At 46.0% G+C, this 8861-nt stretch overlaps 1 protein-coding gene across 2 annotated transcripts in view; it reads left to right on the top strand.

Annotated features, from left to right (window-relative positions):
* The first annotated feature begins 1195 nt into the window (after positions 1 to 1195).
* Positions 1196 to 8861, top strand: part of Vcan (versican) — a 94932-nt gene continuing 87266 nt past the window's right edge. For both annotated transcript variants that reach the window (XM_055625613.1, XM_055625612.1), the window contains exon 1: positions 1196 to 1450. The gene's annotated coding sequence lies outside the window, so the exon portion shown is untranslated. The remainder of the gene's footprint in view (positions 1451 to 8861) is intronic.

Below are 8861 nucleotides of genomic sequence, written 5' to 3'. Positions count from 1 at the left end.
GAACTTACTTTTTCCTGCCTGCACAAAAATCATACTAGACTTCAAAGTAACGAAAAATCCAAAGTCCCCTTTTGGGAGGGCAGAAATCCTTTGTGTGAACTGGTTGACCCTTTGCACTTTCAGGTCCTAATGGAAGGCTTTTGTGACTCTGAATGGTGAACTTCCCTACATTGATGCTGTTTACATCGCTGGGTAAGCTCCAGTGGAAAAGTAAAATATAAGCATGAAAGATTCCATTTCTTGACAACGTGGAAGGATTGATAAGTCCTAGAAATCCGTGTTAGGCAGAAAATTCTCTAGGAGATCCTGTGAAACACAGGAGGATGTAAGAAGGAAGGAAGCTGAGTACATTTAAGGGAAGATGCAGATTTGTGTCAGAGAAAGGATTCTTTTGAAAGGGACAAGGGATTGCCTAAGGGGATTTCCTGTCCAGCCCTTTATTGCCAGGGTCTTTGTGTAGGGCCTGATGCCCTGTGCTCCCCATTGGGCATTTCCCCAGGGAGGGCAGCCTCGAAGGCTGTGAGTCTCTGGGCTCAGGGTCTCACTTTCTCAGTATCTCTTTCAGGTTGGCAGGAGCCTTGAGCCTGACACCTCTTCAGACGGGACAGGCAAGCTCCGCGGGCGCATAAACACATTATACGCAAGTTCTTTGCTGATTTTATAGAGTCCCGTCCGCTCCTAAGAACTGACCATATTTAATTGCCCCGTGCTTGCCTACCCCACCAGAGCTTGGGGACTCCTCTCCCCTAATTCAGAAGTGGCAGCTCGGGGCGGGGAAGGGGGGCGGGGAAGGGTGGGAAGGCACTGGTTTGAGAGCGCACAGCGAGGTAGTACGGAGTCAGTCGCTGAATGAGGAGCACGCCCCCCCCCCCCCCCCCCCCCCCCCCCCCCCCCCCCCCCATGCCCGTCCCCCAGCCTATTGGTACTTCTCGTCAGGAAGAAACGCTGAGAGGTGGGAGTGCCTGGCGAGGGAGGCAGGCGGTCCCGATCGCAGGCGCTGGGAGCTCCTTTCCGCCCCTCCGCCTGCTTCCAAGCCTGGGCTCTTTGGAGTGGCTGAAGCTGCGGAGCGCTTTGGAGCCTGTGAATGAACCCTCCTCTTCTCCCCTCCTCCTCCTTGCTGAGTCTCCTCCTCGGCTCTGACGGTACAGTGATATAATGACGATGGGTGTCACAACCCGCATTTGAACTTGCGGGCGAGCTGCCCCGAGCCTTTCTGGTGGAGGAACTCAGGGCGCGCTGGAACAGCAGTCGGGAGTATTAGGTCCTGCGGACAGGAACGGGGACCGGGGTCTGCGGTTAGCAGCGCATCCTCCCTCCAGCTCTGTCCCGCACTCGCCGCATCCTTCCCCAGCCCCGGCGCTTCCTATGTGATCTGCCGGGACAACGCGGAGCCAGTTCTCACAGCTCAGCAGCGAATTTCCCCCCAAACTGCAGTAAGCTGCCTTTCAAGGTAATCACGTTTCTTTTGTTCCTCATTTAAAAGAAGGGGGGGGGGTGTTGGGAAAAGAAAACCGCCAAGCTTAGTAAGGGGGTGGCACATTGCAATGAGAAGAGGCCTTTAATTAAAGCCAAGAGGACTAGCTGTAAGGCCAAGTTAAGGAAATGTGCGCACTTCAGGTAACTTTGAAGAGGCTTGTTAAAGAGAAGAATTCAGATAGACCTTGGTGTTGAAAAAAAATCTAGACAAAAGAAACCCGGGGTGGGGTAGAGGGAAAGGGCAAAAGGAATAGGGGGGAGGGATTTTGTCTAGAAATCTTAGAAAAGTCCTGCTATCCTGAGTTGGCAGAATGAGAGGGACTCCTCACACCTTGATTTTTATTGTCTTTAAACTGGTTGAGGCAAAAGTTTGAATGGGGAGTCCTCAAAGTTGCCCAAATACAGGTCCCTGAAATCACCTTAGGGCAGACCACCTGGTTTCCTGGCTCCTGGTGTGTGGTCAGTAGCTCTGGTTCCTGGAAAGCCACCCCTAGGCAGCTCCTGACAAGGCGCAGGGTACTTTAGCTGCCCCGGACCTGCGAAGACACGACCCTTTACCCCCCGCAGGCAATGGGGAAGGTTATCTGGCAGGGGTTGGGCAGGGTACTGGGGCCACGTTTCTTTGATGACTTGGGGGCTGTCAAAGCTCTCTCACGTTGCCCCTGTGTTCTTTTGTCCTGCTCCTGGTGCGCCCAAGCCAGCCGGGAAGGAGCAGTGAATGGGGGTTGGGTTGTTGGAACACGGTAGAAGTATGGGAGGCTCCTGGGCGGGAAAGCTTTCCCTGAACCAGAGGGATGTGCAGTGTTTTTCCCCCCTCGTCTTGAAAAGCCAAATGGGGAATTGTCGCCCTCATCTTTACCAACAAGCCAGGACCCAGAGAGCTCTCCAGACAAAGGTGTCGTGGAGACCCGAGTTAGGAACCGATTGCTTCAGTCTTCTCGCCTGGATTACAGCGGTTCTCTGCTTCGCTCTGTCTTGACCCGCTACCATTTCTCCAGTTTAGTTGAGCAACTTTACCGCCTGGTGGAGTGGTTGCGGAGAGCGCGTGCCGGAGTCGCCGGGGACGCCCTGGCTGGGAGAGTCCCAAGCCCTGAGTAGGCGTGGGCATTGCGAAGACTTCTCTAGTGGCCGCAGACCCCGGACATCCCGGTCGTCCCGGCTTGTTCTCGGTGTCAATGGGCGTGGAACGGTCATGTGGTTAGACAGAAGAAATGGGACTAAGAAAGATAATGTCATAGCCTAAACTATTTGCGCTCTGATCCAACTACGTCCGCCTTCGCATGTCCTGCGTGTTCTCGGGATCCTGCGGGAGGGGGAAGAAATCTTTCCTCAGGCTGCAGGGCTGTGCCGTCTCGAGTACACCCGCAGTTGAGTCTCGGTATCTGTGTCCCCTCATCTTTGTGTCTCCTCCGTCTCCATCTTCTCTGTCTTCTCTTGCCCCTTTTTGCCTCCTCTGGGCTTTTGCGTCCCCTCCCCCATGGCTGACAAATGAATGGCTAGTGTGAAATCCCTTCCTTCTCTGTTGGAGGAGGCAGGCCCAGAGGGAGGAGCAAGGGGGGCGGTGCGCCCCTTAAGATCTGCTTGTGGTTGGGTGTTTCGGACTAGAAGAACCCAGATGTCTAGGAACAGGGAGTTTTGTAGTAGGTGTGGGCTCCCCCTGATGGAGGAATTCAGCACAAGCAGAGAAGAAGGCCAGTAAACCCTTTTCATACCCGTACGTATGTTCAAAGAGAAGACCCGGGTTCCCTTTCCATAGTCAGTTTTCCACTTCAGAATCTGGGACGTGATCACATCTTGGGGGCTGAAGGAGAAGGGAAGAAGGTAATTTGGCCTCCCCAAGATCAGGGGCTCCTTTTCTGCTCTCCGCCTAGCTTCTCCCGACACCCTGGGCGGCGCCTGCAGCTGGGTGGACTAACACACAACTCTGGCCACACAGTCAGGTTTGTAGTTTCCTGACATGCAATTTGCTCATCTTTAAGAAAACCAATATACTTGCTCTGGCAAATATACCTAAGGTCTTTGAGCACAGTGCTAGGACCCTGTTCCAGACTATTGCAAAAGACCCCCGCCCTATTCAAAACTTAACTTCCTCAACACCAGGACACGCGTTGCACGTGGAAACTGGGGAGAAGGCGGGCGCCTAGAGGCAAAGGAAAGGAGTGGAAAAGATAAGGAAGGAATGGGGACAATGGAGAGTAGGCCGAAAAAGAAAGACCAAACAGATGAATGCAACAGCCGGGAGCCGGAAGGACTGGTTTCGAAATTTTAATCTCAGTGTCGTGTCTATTATGCTCAAAGCGACAAGCGCATCTTTGCCCGGCGCTGGCCTGGGAAGGTGCTACACGAGCAGAGGTGGTCCCGCCCCGCCTACCGGCGCCGGGCAGGGCCGCCCTCCCAGGCTCACCCCGATTTGGAGGAGGGACCCTGCTGAGCACTCCCTTCGGCGGAGGGGGTTCGCCATCCGCCACGTGGGCTGGAGCCTCAGCTCGGAGCGCGAGACGGGTGTGACTTCCTGGGCTCCCAGACAGCTGCACAGCTGCTCGGGCGATCGGCTCAGCCTAGATCTCCAGCGGCTGCGGCCAACTGGGGCGGGGCTGGGCTGGACCGGGTGGGGCCTTGGCTGGCGAGGCTCCTAGAGCTCCAAAGGCTTGCTGAAGCTGGATCGGACCCAACTTCTATTCAGATGGCACTGTATGCTCATATTAAAAGCCTTAAACATCCTCTTTTCTCTTGCTTCTTGGAGTGATATGCAAGGTTCACGACTTCTTGCTTTAAAAGAAGTGAATATTTACTCTTAGTCAACTCTTCGCACGAAAATGCAACAAATTTGTGATTAGTTTATGCATTCGTTTTTAAATACATTCACATTTGCCTAAAGACCACTTAACCAGCGACCAAAATAATGCTGCTGCAACTGGGTATGTTCACCAAAAGGCTGATAAAAGACCTGCGCTGGGGCAGGGCGGGGCGGGGCCGGGCGGGGCGGGGGACAGCTGCGGTTGTGGACCCTCCTACTAAGACCTTCCCTTTAAATTCTCCAGCTTTTAATTCGGAAGACATAGGTTTTAATGGTCCTCTAGTCCACCTTAAAATCTGTTTATAATTGGTCCGTTTTCGTTTTTGTTTCTTCCCAAAAGCTATGACCTAAATTGTGCTAAGTACTGCTTGGCAACTGTGTCAGACTCAGAAAACAACCACGTAAAAGCCTAAGATGGAATGTTTTGGGTTTAATGGGAAACCATTAATGGACTCATCAGATGGTTTTCTGAGGTGGAGTGGGTTCCCGTTTGTAAGAGCAACGCAGAAAGGAATCCAAGTTTTAGTTCAGAGCACAAAGTAAGAGAGGAATATTTGGCAAACAGCATCTGCATGTCTCCACTAATGTCGCACAGGGTTCCAATGGATTCAGACGCAATTGAGCAATTACTTCCTCCAGCAGGAAGTCCACTGTTCTTAATCTTCTTGTGGGTGGTGGAAAGAGGGATGGGATTCAGGATCTTCACTTACAATTTATGTAAGAGTTCAAAGCTGGGCTTTTCTTGGTGTTTTTTTTTTTTTTTTTTTTCAAGCCTCTTCTTAAGTCTTATTTTCTTCTTAAAAAAAAAGAAAAGAATTTGAAAAGAATTGTTTCAGGTTTACAGGTGTTTATGCAATCAGACTTCCCCCTTTTCTTTGCTTTGCAAACTGCAGAGAAATCCCTCTGCTATTCCAAGCTCCTTCAATCTATACAAACATGTAAATATTTTGAAAGGGATATAAGGGGTTAACTCTGGTTAATGTGGGTGATATTCCCATTGTGCTGTCTCTCAGAACACTGCTATGCTTAAACACCCTCAGGTTAATGATTGGTCAATAATGGGATATCCTGGAGCCCCTGAAAGCACAAAGACCAATGATTGTCTTCCTCAAACACATACTTAAGCTCTTTTATCTTTTCGTGTTGGAATTAAAACATTTTGACAAATTTGTTAATGGACAAACATTCATAGAGTCTATATTTCAGATGGGAGATAGATTGGAGAAGGGCAGAACTTGGAAAGACACATGGTGCTTTGGGGCAAAAGAATGAATGTTTATATTATTAGGTGGATTTTTAAACTTTCCGCCACCCACCTAGAGAAATCAGTTAGGGAACAGACACTCATTGTTAGAAGTTACTTGCTATGGTCTAGAAAAGTGTGTTGTCTCTTGCGTACATTTGGAGTTAGAACAAGGGAGAAGAAAGGCCCATATCTTGACCAACTTCAATCTGGAGTAGTAAATTTTTGTCAGCTTCTTCTTATAATCTAGACTTGGTATATATAAAAATCAATAAATGCAGCTTGGATGCAAAATCAAATCTGATGTAAAATTCTTAGAAATGGGTGTGATGGGGCAGTTTTCTCTCAAATTTGTTAAAAGTCTTTGTAATTTAATAACCTAAAACGCTTGTAACCAGCCTGTTATATAGAGAAAGGTATAAATGTAGAATGCTTGCCAGAAGTTACCGGTTTTCAGCTTCAGAGAGAAGCTCAGCGGTTGTGGGGGTGTACACCATGGGGGTTTGCAATGATGGACACTACGCTAGCAGAGGTCTGGAGTTCTGCTCCTGCCAGGCCAGTCACAACCACCTTCCTCTCCATCTGCAGAGAGATCTGGTGCCTCTGCCCTCTGAAGGCATCTGCAGTTACATGTGTGTGTGCACAAACACGTAATTTAAAAATAAATGAAAATTTAAAAAATTAGCCCAAACTGGTATGTGGTGCCTGTAATTACATGCCTGTAATCCCAGCACTCAGAGAGGCAGAAGCAGGAGGATCTCTGTGAGTTTGTGCCTAACCTGGTCTACAAAGTGAGTCCAGGACAACCAAGGCTACACAGAGATACCTTGTCTCAAAAAAAAAAAAAAAAAAACAAAAACAAAAACAAAAAACAAAAAACAACCATTTCATAGTAAACCTGAAAGTAATGTTATAAATTACAGTCTTTTTACCATTAAGTTATGGTTTTCACCTTACCTGAGGCGAAGTAGAACACTTGTTTATCAGAACATTTATGTGGGGTGCACTAGCTGGGGACAGCCTGACCTTTGGTGTCATGACTTGTTAAATGGATACAGTTATAAAGGTTAACAAATTGAATGCCGATGAAAACGCTTTGACAAAGGGAAAATACTAACATGTAATGCCTATTAGAGATGTGCATGTTCACTCTGATCAGACACACAATACAGCTACTGAATGCCTTGTCATTGTAGAACTAGAAGTAAGAACATATTAGAGGGTCTCTCTTGAGACATCTGTGTTGGCTAAAAGAGGAGGATAATTTCCACAGAAGTAAAGTGGAACAGTAAGGAGCTAGAACAATGAGACAAGAACCACAAGCAGAAGAGAGGGCACTGAGAGATATCACTAAAAAGCTGAACTGAGCACAGATTCAGGAATCCAGGAACAGGCTGTGACAGATTCATGTGGCACAATTAATGCTGTGAAGTCTAAACTATGAGGCATCTTAAAGATTCTGCTTGAGAGAATGAGCTGCTAAATAATATATTACGATTTGCAGCACTAATTTGTAATTGAGGTAACAAGATAACTAGTAGTCCAGAACAACTAATTGGCAGGATGGTAGACCAAACCACCGTGTCTTTGTCCTCAGACTCCCCCTCGCTCCTCTAGGCTTCCCTGAGAATGAGGGAGAATACTAAATATGTGTTTAATAGAGTCCTGGCAACCAATCCCTGGTGTGATGTGCCCTCTTCTCTGCAGACATTTCACAGGGATAGAGGTTCCACTGACCTTGTCTTTTGTCTCCCAGGCAACTCCCTAGCTGCAGTCAGCTGGGCCTTGACTGTTAGATGCCTTTTTCCTATTCTTGACTTCACTGAAGTCTATGGCTAAATATAGCTGCTTCTGGCCCTCTTATCTCCTCAGTCTTTCCATGTACAGAGATTTGTTATCACTAACAAACCACACTTACAAGACAGACATTCTGGAGCGGAAAAGAAATGGGGGTTGCAGGCATGCTTGAAACAAAGAGAGTCAACTTTCTCACTTAACAGGATCAGAGCAGAAGAGACATGGTATACCTCAATTAAAAGCACAGGTGTAGATGTCACAAAACTGCAAAAAAAAAAAAAAAAAAAAAAGGGACATTGTGTCCACATATACTTCGAACAATAGAAATACTGAGACATCCAGTATGAGGAACAACTCTCCGACATATTTCACATTTACCATCACTGATCATCTTTCAACTTGAATGTAGTGAAGGTGTTGATAAGGGCAGGCATGAGTGGAGGTAGAGAAGATGCCAGCCAAAACATCAAAATCCAAGTAGGACGGGGGTGGTGGGTGGGGGGCTGGAGAGATGGCTCAGTTACCAGCAACCACATGGTGACTCACAACCATCTATAATGAGATCTGGTGCCCTCTTCTGGTGTACAAGAGTACATGCAGATAGAACATTGTATACATAATAAATTTTAAAAACAAAACCAAAACAAAATCCAAGGTGGGAGCCGCTGTGTGGTTCCTGCTGGTGATTGGAGAGTTGGAATACAAACTAGATACATACGAGATATATATTAGATCCTTTGGTTCAGTTTCTAATGAAGTTGGACACCTGCGACTTTGTTTGGGAGCAATTTTTTCAATTTATTTAAGCATATTTTGTTTTGTTCTGTACCTTATAACAATGCACCCAAAACGTATTTCACCTCTATGTTTTTAATGTAAAGACTCATTATTTCATTTAGGATTCATGGCAGTTTCTGGGCAGGTGTGAATAATTGCTGTAGAGATGAAGAATGATGAAGACTGAATTTCTATTACAATTAAAAAAAGACACCTTTATAAAGATTATGCATGGTACATAAAGAGTTAGGTTTTCTTAGGGGTTCAAATGCTTTTATTATTAGCCATCTGAATCACGAATTAGTATCTATATAGAAAGACTGGGTTACTAATTTTAATAATAACCAGTAAGTACTGACTATTTTTAGAAATCACTGAGCATATTTCATGTGCATCATTTTCAGTTCTTTTAATTATTTCTACAATGCATATTAATTTTCACCCTTAATTAACCATAAAAGTAAATTTTTGAGAGCCATATCTCTTTACTTATAATCTGAGAGTTTAAGTAGAACATGCAGAATTTGAATTCGAGACTGTTTAACAGTAGAGCCCAGATATTAAACAATACTTTATAAAGGTTTCCTGGAAAAAAGGAAAAAAAATTAAAAAGAAAGAGACCAAATTTTTTGAAAGAAACAAAGAAAATATTATTTAGAAGGATGATTAAAAGAAGGTTTTTCTATCTGGAATAAATTAATATTTGTGGATTGCATCATATTTGTTTTTTTTTTTTAATTTTTTTTTTTATTTTATTTTTCTTTTTAGTTA

Source organism: Psammomys obesus, unplaced genomic scaffold, assembly GCF_907164565.1.
Source record: "Psammomys obesus unplaced genomic scaffold, mPsaObe1.curated_primary_1811, whole genome shotgun sequence".
NCBI classification, from domain to species: Eukaryota; Metazoa; Chordata; class Mammalia; order Rodentia; family Muridae; genus Psammomys; species Psammomys obesus.
This window is presented reverse-complemented; position numbering and strand designations above follow the sequence as displayed.